Source organism: Ailuropoda melanoleuca, chromosome 3 (assembly GCF_002007445.2).
Source record: "Ailuropoda melanoleuca isolate Jingjing chromosome 3, ASM200744v2, whole genome shotgun sequence".
NCBI lineage: Eukaryota > Metazoa > Chordata > Mammalia > Carnivora > Ursidae > Ailuropoda > Ailuropoda melanoleuca.
The window spans coordinates 4848905-4865488 of NC_048220.1; the positions used below are offsets into that span (position 1 = coordinate 4848905).

Sequence of the window (16584 nt, forward strand, 5' to 3'; positions counted from 1 at the left end):
CGGGCGGAAGGCTGCGGGTGCGGGTCCCCGAGGGGGTCGTGCGGTCTCCGCTCCGGCCGCGGGGTCGCTCGTTCCAGAACGAGCCCCGGAGAGGGAGAGAGAGGAAAGCCTCCGGACTTTGTGACAGACCGGGGCGGCGGGGGTGGACGAGTCTCCACGGGGGTGCGCGCTCCGACCGGTCGCCTCCCGCCCGGCGCTTGGTGCGGACTAACGCCCAGGCTCGTGTGCGAAGGGTCGGGTGGGTGACTCGTCACCGGTGGCACAGCAGCCACCGTTCCCCGTGCTGGCTGGCGTACCTGGAGAAGCGCGCGCTCCCCAGCAGGCGGGCGGCCAGGGCGGCGGCAAGCCTCGGACAGTCCGAGGGCCAGGGCCCTTAGAGGGGTCTGCTCTGCCCAACCTTCCCTGCACACCTCCCTCTAGAAAGTTTTCCGAGCAGCTCCATCCCGGAGATGCTGTGTTCTGGGGCTCTTAGAGCTGAGTGCGCACCAAGCGCCCACGAAAACCTGGTAGGATGAGGGGAAGAAAATAAAAATTCTGGTTTCAAGCGATGCAGATACGTCCTGAATTTTCTTGCGCTTGTTGGAAGTGCCATATGAGACGCTGTGACACTTCTGTTAAGGTTGCTGCCGTGTGTCTTCAAAGCAGACGCCCCATTTAGAGCCTCAAAGCCCTCACCCATCACGTTCATGAAAACCTCCACGTTTTGTGCAGCAAAAACCCCATAGAACCAAGACAAGCAGGTGGACTGGCCAGGTCTCCTGGGTGTGCTCACCTCCCAAGTATACTGCCCAGGGGCGCATCCTCAGTTGTAGCAGGAAAAGCGCCAGGGTTTCAAGGTCTAAGAGGCAGGCAGGCCAGGCCTGTTACTACTGATTCCCCTCACCTGCGTGAGCTGCGATCTTTATTAATGTATCCCGCTGTGTATCCATGGTTGAGTGCATTTGGAATCTTGGGGGGATGGGAGAAGACTGCGCCACACCTTCTAGTACCTGTTTTTTAGTGACTTGAATTGAAGCCATCGTTACCTCTCCCCAGCAGCGTGGTTTGGGGCAGAATTGCTGCTTCGTGGTTTGATTTCCTTCTTTTCGTCTTAAAAGTGCCCACAGACTTCGGAAATCTCCCCGGAGCCCTGCTGGCAACTCGTGCTGGGTCTTCCATAATTGTAGCTCATTATCTTTTGGCAAATCCCTAGAGACCAGGGTGTTGAATTGATTTATGGGGGCCCATTTCTATCTGTTCATGCAACAGCCCCAGACGTTCTTTCCAAGAGGAGGCCCCTCTTCGTAAAAAGAAACCGCAAGCCCTGACTGAGTCAATCAGAAATCCCAGGAAAACCGTTTACAAGGACCTTGCAAATTGTGTCCAGGTTCATGGTGGTGGGGACAGGGCGGACGACCTGAGAAAGCAGCCACTGCTCAAAAGAGGGGATTCGCAAGTCCTGGACCTTGAGGATTAAGGATCGGAGGGGAGAGACTGCAGTGGCTTCATTCTGTCTCCTCCACTGATTTTACCTGGATGCGACTTCATTTCTCTCTGTCTCTGTCAGTCTCTGTGCTCTCGGTTAGAAAGGCAAAGGGGAGATCTTACATCCAGGGATTTCCACTTGAAATGCGCCGCACCAATGGGCAGGCTGCAGGGCCACAGGGCCTAGGGGAGCGGCATGCACTACCAGCTAACTAAACTTGGCTCGGTTGGGTTTGGTTAGTTGAAAAGCTCATAGGAGCACAGATTAGAGCATGGAGTGTCGGAGATGCCATGGTTTAATGCACTTGGGGTTGGGCTTCTGGCTGTTTGGGGTCCCCTGTGAGAAGGCATCTCTCTCCCAGGACACCAGTCTGTTCCTGCAACAAGCCGTTCTTCTCATCAATGTCACTGGATGGGACAGGTACTCAGCCTGGCTGGTGACAGTGAGAGCCCCTGGCCCAGATGAGGGTGGGGGGTGTGGGAGGCGCACCACAAGGAGGTGGTAATTGGCTTTATCTCCTTTTAAGATTTTATGTATTCATTTGACAGAGAGAGAGACCACAAGCAGGGGGAGCTGCAGGGGGAGAGGGAGAAGCCGACTCCCCGCTGAGCAGGGAGTCCCACGGCGTTGGGACTTGATCCCAGGACCCTGAGATAATGACCTGAGCCAAAGGCAGATGCTTAACAACTGAGCCCCCCAGGCGCCCCTGTAATTGGCTTTAAATAGTTGCGAAGATACTTTTTTTGAACCTTTACAGAGGAAGCACAAATAAATACTGAGCTGAACATCTCTGCAAGGAAGAACATTTGAACTCCAACATGCTTTTCAGGTCAGATTTGTTTTCAGTGAAGCCTCTTTTGAATCTGTTGCTGAAGTAGTTATGCACGCGAGGGTGCCTGCAGCTTGTCCTTTATCAACAAGCTTGTTTTCAGAGTTTCAGAGGCAGAAACCGCATCCAAATTGAGGAAGAGAAGTCCTTGCCAACCACACACAACTTTAATGTCAGAAAAAAATTTTTTTTTCAAAATAAGCCAACAAAAGCCACTGTTAATAGGGGACCCGATGTCTTTGTTCCCTTGGGAACAGAACTGTGACATAACTTTTTTTTTTTGGAGACTGGCTGATGTGCCCGATAATGTAGATAGAGAAGCTATGAATAAGGAAATATTCATGCTAACTTGGGATTATTAAAGACCCTTTCTGTGATACAAAAGTGAAAGAAATAGTTTTCAGAACATAAACAAGTCATTAACGATAGTATCTTCGTTATGACCCCAAAATATAAACGCACAAGAAGCATCTGATATTATGCTTTTTAAGTGTCCTAAGTAGGTTGCCGGAGTAATCAACTCCCCCCCCCCCCCCCCGCAGCTCATCACACCTATAATTACAGTATTACAACAGCTTAAATTTTAGAGTAAATAAAATAGCTTTCATACTCCAGTAACAAATTTAATGCAAGGATTAAAGAAATATTTAGCTGTATTCAGAGGAGAGCATTTCCAGTTTAACAACGGATTTATTGTTGGCTCCTGGTCTTCCATTGTCCAGACCCATCAGTTTGAAAACAAGAAAAACTCAGAGACTCAGGGTAAAATTCAATTTCCTCCCCTGCCATCAACTACTATATGTATTGGTTAAATTACCGTAAAACCCAGAATCACATGCAGCTTTTTCGGCCCCTGCGGCAGCCTGCCACTTGTCAGGACTGCCCTATGGGGAACACGTTGATAAAAAGCCAGTTTTTGAATCCCACGGCACAACAGGAGATGGGAGGGTCAATCCTGGCGACATTTGTTTCCTTGACATTTCCTGGCTCCCAGACCAAAAAGTTCCTTTCCGGTGACTTCCTGGCATGCTCGCTTTCTCCCTTTATTCTTTCCTTCTTGTTTTTTGGTGGGGGAGAGCTTTATAAAATAGCAACATGTTTAAGAAAAGGCGAAAGATTTATGCAAGCTGAAGAGAAACTAGAGTGTTAAAACACAGCAGTGTGTGCATGGCTCTGTCCTTTGAACGTCCGTCTCTTGGTTTCAGCTCAGTTTATGATCTCAGGGTCGTGAGATCGAGCCCCACGTCGGGCCCCGCGCTCAGCACAGAGTCTGCTTGTCCCTCTCCCCCTGCCCCTCTCCTCTCTATGCTCATCTTCTCTTTCTCTCTCTATAATAAATAAATAAATCTTAAAAAAAAATACCATGTTTAGAACGAGCCAACTGTCAGGGCATTTCTTTTTCAAACCTATTTTGGAAATGTTTGAATCGGACCTTTACATACTGGTGCTGAAGGTTTGCGGCATGGCTCCTGAGCTTGGGTAGTCCATAAACAGACTGAATTTATCCCAGCGGGCGGAGAAGGGCTCCGGTCCTACCATTTTCTAGCTGCGTCCTCTAACCGCTTCAACTTCCCGAGCGGCAGTTTCCTCTTTCCCAATGTGAAGGTCACAGCTACCTGTGCAGGGACAAGCAAATACAATAATACAGAGGAAGGTGTTGGTGATGAGTCGTGGAATATAGCTGAGCGTGGTGCCTTTGACAATACAGTCATTGAGTTACCTTGCACAACCAGAGGAGCCTGGAAGTTAGTAGGCAGTTCTCAGTTCAGTGAGTCGGCCACCAGGGGATCCAGCTCAGTGTCTGCCATTCTCTTGGCTTCTCCTCATGGTTTCAAAATGGCTGCTGCAGCTCTGAGCTGGTGTCTTCACAGAAGAGTAACTGAGGCAGAAGGGAAGGGGGCAGGACAAAGAGTCCTCTTCTCAGTAGGCTTTCTCTTTTGTTTGAGTCAGAGGGAGGAAGCTCCCAGCATCTCTCGGAAGACTCCCTGTATGGCCACCAAGCAGAGCCAGTGCCCATGATTGCCATCATCCCGTCACTGGCAAGAGTAACGGGGTTGCCACAGGAGGCTTGGACCAATCTTGATTCCTCCCCTGAGGCTGGGCACATTGCCACTGGAAGAGAATGGTGGCTTTGTTAGGAAGGAGGACTGGGAATGTTTTGGGGACCAACCAGCAGTGTCAGGTGGGTGCTATAGAATGTGACCCCAGAGGAGGATGGGGACACATGGGGAGCGGCCATCCACTGGCCTGCCACAGTTTTCATACCCACACCCCCTTTGGGAACAATTCTCAGCCACTAAATTTCTGTTTCCCTCGGGGTCCTGTGTCCAGCTCTGTCCCCAGCCAGAGTCAAAGGCAAGGTTGGTGTGTTTGGGGATTCTCTCTGGCACAGCCCCATTCTTGCACTTTACGGGCTTTAACCCTTCAGTGGACGCTATTCTGACCCCACAGTGACTGGGGAAGGGGAATACCTGTATCACCCTGCAGTAGGCTGGTGAGGCTGGAGAAACTGGCTCAGCCACTCCGAGGACAAGGACATCACTGCACCCAAACTCGTGGATGGAGCCCTGTACCCATTAGGTATGTGCCCAGACAGCTCCCCTCTTTGTCCTCCCTTACGCCTGGCCATGGGTCTCCGTGGCTTTTCTCAGCAGCCGTCTGTCACCGTGGCCCTCAGATTCCCTTCCAGAGCGTGTGCAGTTATAACCATGGTCCCTGGAGCACGATGTCCCCTTTACCTCAGAAGCTTCATCTCATCAGATCCAGCCTTTCTACACGCCCTTGGACTCTTCCACCTTCAAACAGCAACATGACGGGACCCCTGCTCAGACTGGCTTAAATTAGAAAGGGAATTTATCAAGGCACCTGGGTGCCTCGGTCGGTTAAGTGTCCGACTCTTGATCTCAGCTCAGGTCTTGAACTCAGGGTTGTGAGTTCGAGTCCTCAGTTGGGCTCCATGCTGGGTGTGGAGCCTACCTTAAAAACATTTTTTAAAATAAATAAAAAGGGGATGTATCAGCTAGGAGCTTGCCACAGCCTCGCCTGACACCGTGTGCCTTGTTGACTTTGTGGGGTTGTCTTGAAGAGGACGTGCTCTGGACTAAGGGCTAGAGGCCTCTGTCTCAGACTGTTTGAGCTGCTATAACAAAACACCATAGCCTGGGTGGCTTAAAAACAAACATTTGTTTCTGGCAGTTCTGAGGCTGGAAGTGCAAGATCGAGGTGCTGGCAGATTCGTTGTTTGGTCCCTGCTTCCTTGTTCGTAGACGGCGTCTTCACCACGTCCTCATGTGGCAGGAGAGGCAAGGGGGCTCTCAGAGGTCCTTTAATAAGGGCACTGGTCCCATCATGAGGCTGCACCCCCATGTCCTCATCACCTCCCAACCGCCCCACCTGCGAATGACACCATATTGGGGATTAGGTTTCAGCACAGGGCTGAGCTCTGGGCACTGGATCCCCTGCCCTTCACCTTCAGGGCCCCACAGGGTTTTGGTACAATCCTACACCTTCAGAGAAGCCGTCTCCTCTCCCAGATTTCTACCCGGTTCTCCCTCTCCCCCTAATTAATTCTAACCCCCACCATGAGGCACTTGGCGTTCTTCCAACCCTGCTCTTTGCAGGGCAGGTGCAGACCCTTTTGTCTTTGCCCCTTGCCATGCTCCCCGGCTCCCCAGCTCTCCAGCTCCCACTGCCACTGGGCTGTGACCACCTCCTTATCCAGGATGGTAGACCCAGTGTTGGGCAATGGCATGCCCGTTTGCCTACCCTTCCCTTGCCTCCTTTTCTTTAAAAAACAAAGAAGCAAAAGAAAAACCAAAGTGTATGTTGCTTTAACATGATGAATGTTATTGATAACCCCACCACCCTAGAACAAGGACTATTTAACATTTTGCATAATCCCGTCCAGTCCTTAATCCTCAGACAGATTTACACCTACCCCACGTATAGCTGGTTTGTGTGCATTCTGACCTTACGATGAAAACGTGTTTCCAGGTGCTGCACGATCTTTGTGGCCGTGTGTCACAGCTGCACCTGAGCCCATCAATGGAACCTGCATCTTTCTGTCCACCCAGAATCTAGGCCTCCTCCATATTTTTGTTGACCCAGAAAATGGAGCAGCCAGTGGTTTCATGGGGCAAGTGTCTTCCTTCTGTTATTCACTAGGATGTAAGTAACTGCCTCACGAGGAACATCTCTAGGCCTTTGTTTTTTGTTTCGATTTTAGAATATCCAAATTTGTCTTTGATCCAAACTGTACTGGTGAAGTCAGGTTTTATAATGGACAGCATGGTTTCCGTCTGTCTTTTGGGTGGATTTTTCACTTCATTCGGCTTTGTTGTCGTTGAAAGCAAAGGCAGTTGATAATAAAGCCTTAAAACACGATCTAGAAAAACTGCGGATTCATCTCGGAATCAGGCTCCTGCTTCTGTTTGGTGCCAACCCCCTTCTGGAACAGCAGTTTGCAAGTGCCCGGCCTCGCGCCCACCGCGCGCCCGTGGCTTCTCTCTAACTCTGTGAACAAACGTCATTTGGTTTTGGGAGTGCTCTCTGGAGGCCACTCATAACCTCCGGCTCCTTCCCCGTTCGATTTTCTCCATGTGTAGGATCAGGACTAATCTTTAATTGTTGACACAGGCCCTCAGAAAACATCCCTTCATCATGTGCAGAAACAGATTTCAGAACGAAGCATGAATGCTCGGGAGAAAAACTAAGTTTGCAGATGTAGTTTTAAGGGAAGGCACGTCAGTGTGCGCCTAGAGGCTGCCGGGGAGGTCACTGAGTGCCTCTCTTTGCACACCTTGGGCAGAAGGGTTCATGTAGGCGTCCTCACTGCCTCACCCCAGCCCCCACCCCGGCCTCCCACCCCCAAGCCCCCCCAGCAGGTGGGCTTCAGCCTTGCAGAAGGGACAGTGACTGCCCCCAGGTAGTGAGCATCTGAACCCAGGTGACCTGACTCCTGGTGCTGAGCCCTCTCCCTCGGCCTCGCAGCAGACCCTTGTGGGAAGCAGTCATCGAGCGTGGCCCAGCAGCAGCCTTTTCTGCCCGCGTGGACATCCTCCGTGGGGGGCAGGGAACGCTTGAGCTTTAAGCAGACCCGAGACCGGCTCTGCCGTTTCCCAGCTGTGTAACTTCGGGTAAATGACTGCATTTCCAAACCTCTGTTTTGCCCATCTGTTTTTTGTTTGTAATATTTTATTTCTCTCTTTGGGAAAGAGAGGGGGACAAGCAGACTCTGCACTTGCGAGCCCAGAGCTCGACGTGGGGCTCCATCCCAGGACCCCAACGTCAGGACCTGAGCCGAAACCAAGAGGCGGAGGCTACACTGACCGAGCCCCCCAGGCGCCCCTGCCTGGCTGTTAAGTGGGGATTATAATACTTGCCTCGTGAGGTTTCAGTGGGGATTAAACAAGCCGATAGGCCCAAAGTGCCCCAGACGTCACACACGTCCCGCGCATGGCCTTCTTTGCCTGGATCCAGAAGGCGCGTGTGTGTCTGTTTGCCAGTTGGAGAGGAGGCCCCGTGGTCCCTTTAATGCTGGGATCCCGCCAGCCTCCGGAGGCCACACAGAAGTGGAAAAGGTATTAACACAGGTCCGTTGTCTGCGTCAGTGACAGGAAGCCGGACTGCTTGGTTGCTGAGGCAAAGCAGGGGCTGAATTGGCTCCCTGACTCCCATTTCCCGCCCCAGTTTCTCGTTTAAGTGGAATGAGATTTTTCATTTAAAAACACACACAATTCATGTTTATGACCAAAATAAAAACCTAATTATTCATGAAAATTATTAGATGGATTTTTCATTGTGAAAGGACACCCAAACACCTAATAAATTCGCTTTAAATAATTAGTCTGTTCTTGCGGTTACGCAACATGGCACGAACAGCACCCCCCCCAAATGCTCATGATTAACCTGATGGATTAGAGGCCTCACACACATCTGCTTCAAGTCACGTTGGTAAATGAGAAAATCTTTATTTTTTTGATGTAGCCGCAAAATTGGGGTGGGGAGGAAGGGCTCTCAAGTGGGTAATTTCAGCTTCTAAAACGGACTTTGCCTCCAACTTCAAGTTGTGAAACAAGTCATAAAGCAATTACAGTGCTTTCTGGGGGTTTTAGGAGACAGTTGAAATAAAACCTACCTGGCGTTGGGCCTCCCAGGAGGATCTTCACACACACACAAATGCAGTCTGTCCGTTGATTTAACGGTGCCTTTTCCGTCACCATCCATGGCATCTTCTTTTCAGCCTCGTGGTGCAGTGCAGTCAAGTGAAGGGCAAGTTCACGCGGTGGTTGGACTGAGGTGTGTGGCCTGGGTGTGAGGCTGAGCCACTGTGAGGTCTGGAGGGCACTGGTGCAAATTCACGTGAGAGGAAATGTGCGTGCGTGTGAGAGTGTGCACACATGTGCGTGCATATAGATGCATGTGAGTATGCATGTGCGTGAGTGCACACGCACACGTGCGTGCATATAGATGCGTGCGTGTGAGTGCATGCGTGTGAGAGTGCACACATGTATGTGCATATAGATTGTGTGAGTGCATGCACGTGAGTGTGCATATAGATGCATGCGTGTGAGTGTGCATGCGTGTGAGAGTGCACACGTATGTGCATATAGATGTGTGAGTGTGCGTGCGTGTGAGAGTGCACACATGTATGTGCATATAAATGTGTGCGTGTGTGTGAATGTGTGTACATGCGTGCACATGGGTGTGCCTATGGGCGTGTGTGTACACATATGCACCACAGAGGTGGTCCCACCCGCGTCCTCCTGACAGCCCCTTTCCCCGGGCCCTCCCAGCTCATGCCACAGGCTCCAGAGCAGCGAGATCGGGGTCTGAGTCCGGAGCTGCCTCTCAGCCGGCTGCAGGGGCCGGGACAAATGTGTTGGCTTTTCCAAGCCCCTACTTCCTCCTCTGGAAAAGGGGTGACAGTGGCTACTTCCCTCTTTTCCCCTGAGGAATAAGTGACACGCACTTCCCAGGACAATGAGTGAGCCGTCACATCGCCCCTCGCTCCCAGTCTGCTAAGCCTGCCAGTGGCGGCTGCCAGGAGTGTTCGTTAACCTCCCTGCCAGGGCCCTTCCTGGGGACCGTTCCTCCCCCTTCTCCCCTCCTCCCCCGGCCTGTAGCGAGGGGCTCACACTCGGGGCTCCAAATGGGATGAGCTGGAGAAAGATGATTCCTTCCCGGGCTTTCTTCTGTGCGCCTCCTTTAGCACCTGGCCCTTCTGGAAATGCTTGGTCTCTCTGGGTCCTGTCACTCCGTGCCTCAGGCAGGCCTGGCCCCTCTGCTTTCCTCTTGTTCATCTTCCTAAAGAGACTTGGCAGGGTGTCCCTCCCCTTGCTCCCCAACCACCCTCAATGCTGCCCGTGGCCCATGGGCCCTCACTCGGCTCCAAGGTCAGGTGTCTGTGTCCTTTTAGCCTCTCCACCGCCCGCTCACCCATCTCTCCCCACAGGAGGTGGGTGGGGTGTTGGGGGGACCCCGTCTGTCTTCCTCTGCTCAGGCTGCCCTAACGAAGCACCGCAGTCGGCGGGGGGTGGGGTGGGGGGTGTGTAAACAACAGGAGTGGAGTCTGGAAGCAGAGGTCAGGGTGTCGGCTGGCTTGGTTTCTCCTGAGGCCTCTCCTCAGCTTGCAGATGAGCGTGCCCTGCCTGTGTCCTCTCTCGTGGTCTTCCCTCTGTGTCTCCGTGTCCTGATCTCTTCTAGAAGGACATCAGTCACATTGGATTAGGGCCCACCTCAGTTGACCTCATTTTGGCTCAATCACCTCTTTAAAGACCGTGTCTCCAATACAGTCACATTCTGAGGTACTGGGGTTAGGACCTCAACATACAGACTCTGGGGAACACCAGTCGGCCTGAGACACTGTCGAATCAGACGACAGGCTGGGAGAAACCACGGGCATTCCCCCTGGATGAGACTGAGAGGCCAGGGTCAGGGGAAGCAGGCCACCTCGGTGTGGGGACTGTGGCAGGGCCTGGCTCAGTGACCAGGGCCGCTGGAGAAGGCCGGCGGGGTGTGAGAAGGCTTGGAGGCCCTGCCCCGGGGCAGCCCAAGGCCTCTCCTCGGCCTGTCCAAAGCCAAGGTGGTGACTAGCCACTCTCCGCCCAGGGCCTAGGATAGGAATTCATCTGTCAGCCCGCTGTGGTGGAGCCTAGAAAGTGGGTTCTGACGGGAAGGGATGTGTGTCTTTGAAAAATCATAAATGGGAACATGAGGGGTTCCTGGGTGGCTCAGTGGGTTGGGCGTCTGTCTGCCTTCAGCTCAGGTCATGATCCCAGGGTCCTGGGATTGAGTCCTGCATCAGGCTCCCTGCTCGGCGGGGAGTCTGCTTCTCCTTCGCCCTCTCCTTCTACCTGCCACTCCCCCTGCTTGTGCTCTCACTCACTCTCTCTGACAAATAAATTAAAAAATCTTTAAAAAACATAACACGAATTGAGGATTGCTGAAGAATTCCATCTTGTTTGGACACTAAACGTTTCAAAGTGTGCCAGCGTGTTTCAGGGCTGAGCTGGGACCCCTGAGGAAATGTGTGCCCATGTGGTTTGGAAGTCACTCAGCGTGTCAGTGGGAGTCACTGAGGAAACTCCACGTTCCTTAGAGAAACGTGTCTGAGCTCCTGCCAAACACCGCGGTTGGGCTAGCTGCTCTCACCGACTGTCTTCCCTTGACTCTACCAAAATTTTCCTGGCACTGAGGTGGAACCCCAAGCCCGGTGGGGTGAAGTTGAGGCCTTCTGACCCCAAGACACCTGCTCCCCCACCTCGGGGGGTGGGGAGCCAAGTATTTGGGAGCCAGGGCCAGAGTGTTTTTGTTCTTATTTTTTTTTAAAGGTATCTTTGACACATTATGATCTCCAAGTATTTTAAAATTACAGTTTGAGACCTTGTGACCACATGTGTGCAAATGTGAAACCATCTCTACAGTCAAGGTAGTGAATGTATGCATCACCCTCAAAAGCTTCTCCTGCCCCCTTGAATTCTGTCCCTCCCATCCTGCCACCCATGTGTCATGGATTTCTCTCACTATGGATTTGTCTTCTTTTTTTAGGATTTTTATACAAACAGAATGACACAAAATTATGCTTCTTTTTTTGCAGGGGGTAGGGTGTCTGTTTTCCATCACTCAGTATAATTATTGAGAGATGCATTTGCATTTTTGCATATATTATTAGTTTGTTCTTTTTCCTTACCAAGTGTTATTTCATTATAAAGAAATGCCATCCTGGGGCGCCTGGGTGGCACAGCGGTTAAGCGTCTGCCTTCAGCTCAGGGCGTGATCCTGGCGTTATGGGATCGAGCCCCACATCAGGCTCCTCTGCTATGAGCCTGCTTCTTCCTCTCCCACTCCCCCTGCTCTCTCTGGCTGTCTCTATCTTTGTCGAATAAATAAATAAAATCTTAAAAAAAAAAAAAAGAAATGCCATCCTTTGTTTATCCCCTCACCTGTTAATGGACATTTGGGTTGTTTCCAGCTTGGGGCGATTACAAATAAAGCTGCTGTTAACATTTGTATACAAGTCTGTGTATGGACACACGCTTTCGTGTCTCGGCGTTTTACAGACCCTGGAATGAAATGGTTGACTGTCTGATAGGTGTATGACTAACTTTTCAAGAAGCTGGCCAGCTGCTGTGCAAAGCCATTGTATCATTTTACATTCCCATTGGCAGCTTAAATAGAATGAGAGTTCTATGTATCCATGTCATGGGTCCTTTTCCCTCTGGCTGCTTTTAACATTTTCTCTTGACTCCTGGTTTGAAGCAATTCAAATGTGATGTGCCTTGGTGTGATTTTCGTCGTGTTTATTGTGCTTGAGTTTCCCTGAGATTCTTGGATCTATGGGTTTATAGTTATTATCAAACTTCGAACAATGTTCTGGCCCTCACTGCTCAAAGTATTTTTTTCTGCGCTACTCCCTCTCTTTCCCCCAGTTTGGAGACTGCACTTACATGTGCACTGGAAGACCCAAAGTTCACTGACGCTTTTCTTTTTTTCTTTCTTATTCTTTCTCTCTGTTCATTTTGGATAATTTCTACTGCTGTCTTCAGGTTCACTAATCTTCTCTTCTGCAGTGTCTAATCTTGCCATCAATCCTCTCTGCTCTGTCTTTCACCTCAGACATGGTAGTTTTCATTCTTAGAATTTCAGTGTAGGTATTTTAATATCTTTGATGCCTCTACTGAACTCCCTGACCGTCTACCATGTAGTCACAATCCTTGTTTTATGGTCTGGGGGGGGGGTGCTAATTCTAACATCTGTGGCAGTTGTGGGTCTGTTTCAGTTCACTGACTTTTCTGCTCATTATGGGGCCTGTTGTCCTGCTGGTAATTTCTTTCTTTCTTTTCTTTTTTTAAGATTTCATTTATTTATTTGTCAGAGCACAAGCAGGGAGAGTGGCAGGCAGAGAGAGAAGCAGACTCCCCACTGAGCAGGGAGCCTGATGGGGACTCAACCCCAGGGCCCTGGGATCATCACCTGAGCTGAAGGCAGATGCTTAACCGACTGAGCCCCCCAGGCACACCCCCCACCACTGGTAATTTCTTATTAGATGCTGGACATCATGAATTTTACCTCATTGGATATTGAATATTTTTGTATTTCTGTAAATTTTCATGAGCTTTGTTGGATTACAGTTGTTTGGAAGTAGTTGGATCCTTTGGGTCTTGTTTTTAGGATCCATTAGGTGGGACTGGAGCCGCATGTAGTCTAGGACTGAGTACTCCCTATGTCTGAGGCAAGACTCTTGGTTCACCTGTCTGGCTGGGGGATGGGCACCCTTCCCAGTCCCATGTAAGAACTACGTGCTGTTCCCTGCATCCTTTTAGGTGGTTCTTCCCCTGGCCTTGGGTCACTGCCTCCCACATGTGCTGATCAGTGCCCCATGGAACATCTGCAAAGAACCCTCCCAGATCTCTGGTTCTCTCGGGTCCCCTGCTCTGCAGCCCCAACTGTCTGGCATCCCTGGACTCCCAGCTCCATCTCTTCTTTAAAAAAACATTTATTTTATTTAAATTCAACTAATTAACACAGAGTGTACTATTAGTTTCAGAGGTAGAGTTTAGTGATTCATCAGTTGCATACAACACCCAGTGCTCATTCCATCATGTGCCCTCCTTAATGCCCATCACCCAGTCCCCATTCCTCCACCCCCCTCCCCTCCAGCAACCCTGTTTGTTCCCTATAGTTAAGAGTCTCTTATGGTTTGTCTCCCTCTCTGATTTCGTCTTATTTTATTTTCCTTCCCTTCCCCTATGATTCCCTGTTTTGTACCTCAAATTCCACATATGAGTGAAATCATATAAGAATTGTCTTTCTCTGATTGACTTATTTCCCTTAGCATAGTACCCTCTAGTTTCATCCATGTCATTGCAAATGGTAAGAGTTCTTTTTTTTTTTGATGGCCGAGTAGTATTCCATTGTGTATACACACCACATCTTCTTTATCCATTCATCTGTTGACGGACATCTGGGCTCTTTCTATAGTTTGGTGATTGTGGGCATTCCAGCTCCATCTGTCCAACTTCAGAAGGCTGCCAGGCTCCATGTCTGTTTTCCCTGCCTGTGCTACAGCCTGGAAACTCTCCCCAGACAGGAAGCTAAAACCCTTGTTCTCTGAGATCACACTGCTTTCCTGCTTGGTATCAATGTCTTCAAAACCTGTGTTCCCCACATTTTATTTGCAGATTTTTTTATTGGTGTTTTTTTTGGTTTTTGGTGGTGCTATTTTATGCAGGAGGATAAATATAGTTGTGCTACTGTATCTTGCCTGGAAGTAGAAATCCATGATATGGCTTTTAAAGGTTTTTGGAATAATTTTAGAATTATAGAAAAATATGCTTACATATGTACATAACCGTAGCACATTCATCAAAAGTAAGAAATTAACTATGATACCTTACTCTAGCAGGCAGAGGTCTAGGAGAGCCCTCAGGATTCCGCCCCCCTTGGTGTACACACTTTGTGTGATTCCCTCCCCTTGAGTATAGGCAGAACCTGTGATTATGATAGGATCATTCCCAGGACTGAGTTACCAATCAGTTGATTGAGTTCATTACAGCATTTATCCTTGGTGGGCCTCACCCAAGCAGGTGAGTCCTTAGAAGGGACTGGGCCCTTCCTGAAGTTAGAGAGATCTGAAGCATGAGAGGCTGTGTGGAGGGGGGCCACATGTCAAGGAACTGTGGTGGCCTCTAGATGCTGAGAGCAGCCCCTGGCTGGCAGCCAGCAAGAGAACGAGGCTCACAGACCACAAGGAACCACATGAGCTTGAAAGAGGACCCAGAAGTCCAGAAAGAAACACCCAGCCAATGCATTGATTTCAGCCTCAGGAAACCACGAGCAGAGAATCAAACTGTGTCCAGACCTTTGACCACAGAAACCCTAGTAAATAGGTGTTGTTTGAAGCTGCTGATTTGTGACAATTTGTTATGCAGCAATTAAAAACTAATACAATTACTATTATCTAAAAAAGGCCAGGTCCAATTCTTTAGTAACAATATCCCATTATTAATCTAGCAATATCTCAACAAAGAGTAATGTGAGGACCAGCATGAAGCTGTGGGTCTATTCCCACCACTTCCAATTTTTAAGATGATTTTATTTATTTACTTATTTTATTTATTTATTTTTTTTAAAGAGAGAGAAAGAGCAAGCATGAACAGGGGGAGGGGCAGAGAGAGAGGGAGAAGCAGGCTCCCCACTGAGCAGAGAGCCTAATGTGAGACTCAATCCCAGGACCCTGGGATCATGACCTGAGCTGAAGGCAGACGCTTAACTCTCTGAGCCACCCAGGCGCCCTTTAAGATGACTTTAATACACCCGTATTGTGTCTTGGTTGGAGATGGTTAGGATTTTGATTAATAATAGATCTGTCATATGAGGAAATATTTGCAAATCATATATCTGATAAGGATGTAGTATCCAGAAAATGTAAAGGACTCTTATAGCTCAACAACAAAAAGACAAACAACCCAATTTAAAAATGGGCAAAAGACTTGAACAGACATTTCTTTAAACAAGATTGCAAATGATCAGCAAGCCCATGAAAAAGACACTCAACATCATTAGTCATTAGGGACATGCAGATCAAAATCACAATGAGATACCGTTCAACACCCACTAGGATCTGTTGAGGAGGATGGGGAGAAATTGGAATGTTCATACATTGTTGGTGGTAATATAAAATGGTTCAGCCACTGTGGAGAAGTTTGGTGGGTACTCAAAACATAATATATGGCCTTAACCATATGACCCAGCAATTCCACTTCTAGGTATGTACCCAGAAGAACTGAAAACAGGTACTCCAACAAATACATACACTCGTGTTCACAGCTCAACTGTTCACAATAGCCAAAAGGTAGACACAGCCCAAATGTCCATCGACAGATGAATGGATAAACCAATTGCAGCGTAGACACCCAACAATATTATTCAGCCATAAAAAGAAATGAAGTGCTGATTCATGCTACGGAGTAGACAATGCTCAAGAACATTATGCTAAGTGAACGAAACCAGATACAAAAGGTCATATATTATGTAATTCTGTTCCAGAATACGTGAATCCATAGAGACAGAAAGATTGGCAGCTGCCATGGGCTCAGAGGAGGGGGAATGGGGAGCAGCTGCTTAGTGGGCACAAGATTTCCTTTTGGGGTCATGAGAATGTTTTGGAACTAGATAGAGCTAGAGAAAGGGGTGGTTGCACATGCCACCAACTGTTCCCTTTAACATTGTTCACTTTAATTTTATGCGGTGTGAATTTCACCTCAATTCAAAAAATAGATGTGTTATAGAAAATAACAAAGCTGTGCCTCAGTGGGTGTTAAGGGACTTCGTGATTTCTTTTTACCCAATTTTATAAAGGGAACTACAGACTTTATTCAGATCTCCCTGGTTTTTCCTCTAAAGTCCCCTTCCTGTTCCCAGATCCCACCCCGGATACCACGTTGCATTTCGTTGTCATGTCTCCTTGGTCTCCTCGGTCTATGATGGTTTCTCAGTCTTTCATGTTTTTCATGACCTTGACCATTTTTGGACATATTGGTCAGGTAGTTTGTAGACTGTCCCTCAGTTTGGGCTGCTCTTATGAGTAGACTGGATTCTGCGGGCTTGGGAAGAAGAGCACTACAGTGGATTGCCATTGTCATAGTGTCATGTCAGGGGTCTGTGATGTCACATGACCTATCACTGGTGACACTAACCTCGATCACTTGGTTCAAGTAGTATCTGCCAGATTTCTACATTATAAAGTCCCGCTGTTTTCCTTTCTCTTTCTTTCGGAAGTGAGTCTAGC

The 16584-nt window shown here is 49.1% G+C and overlaps 1 protein-coding gene across 1 annotated transcript in view; it reads left to right on the plus strand.

The window, feature by feature from the left end:
* COL23A1 (collagen type XXIII alpha 1 chain) overlaps nt 1-16584 on the plus strand; it is a 309945-nt gene that overhangs the window by 1728 nt on the left and 291633 nt on the right. The gene's annotated exons all lie outside the window — the stretch shown is intronic.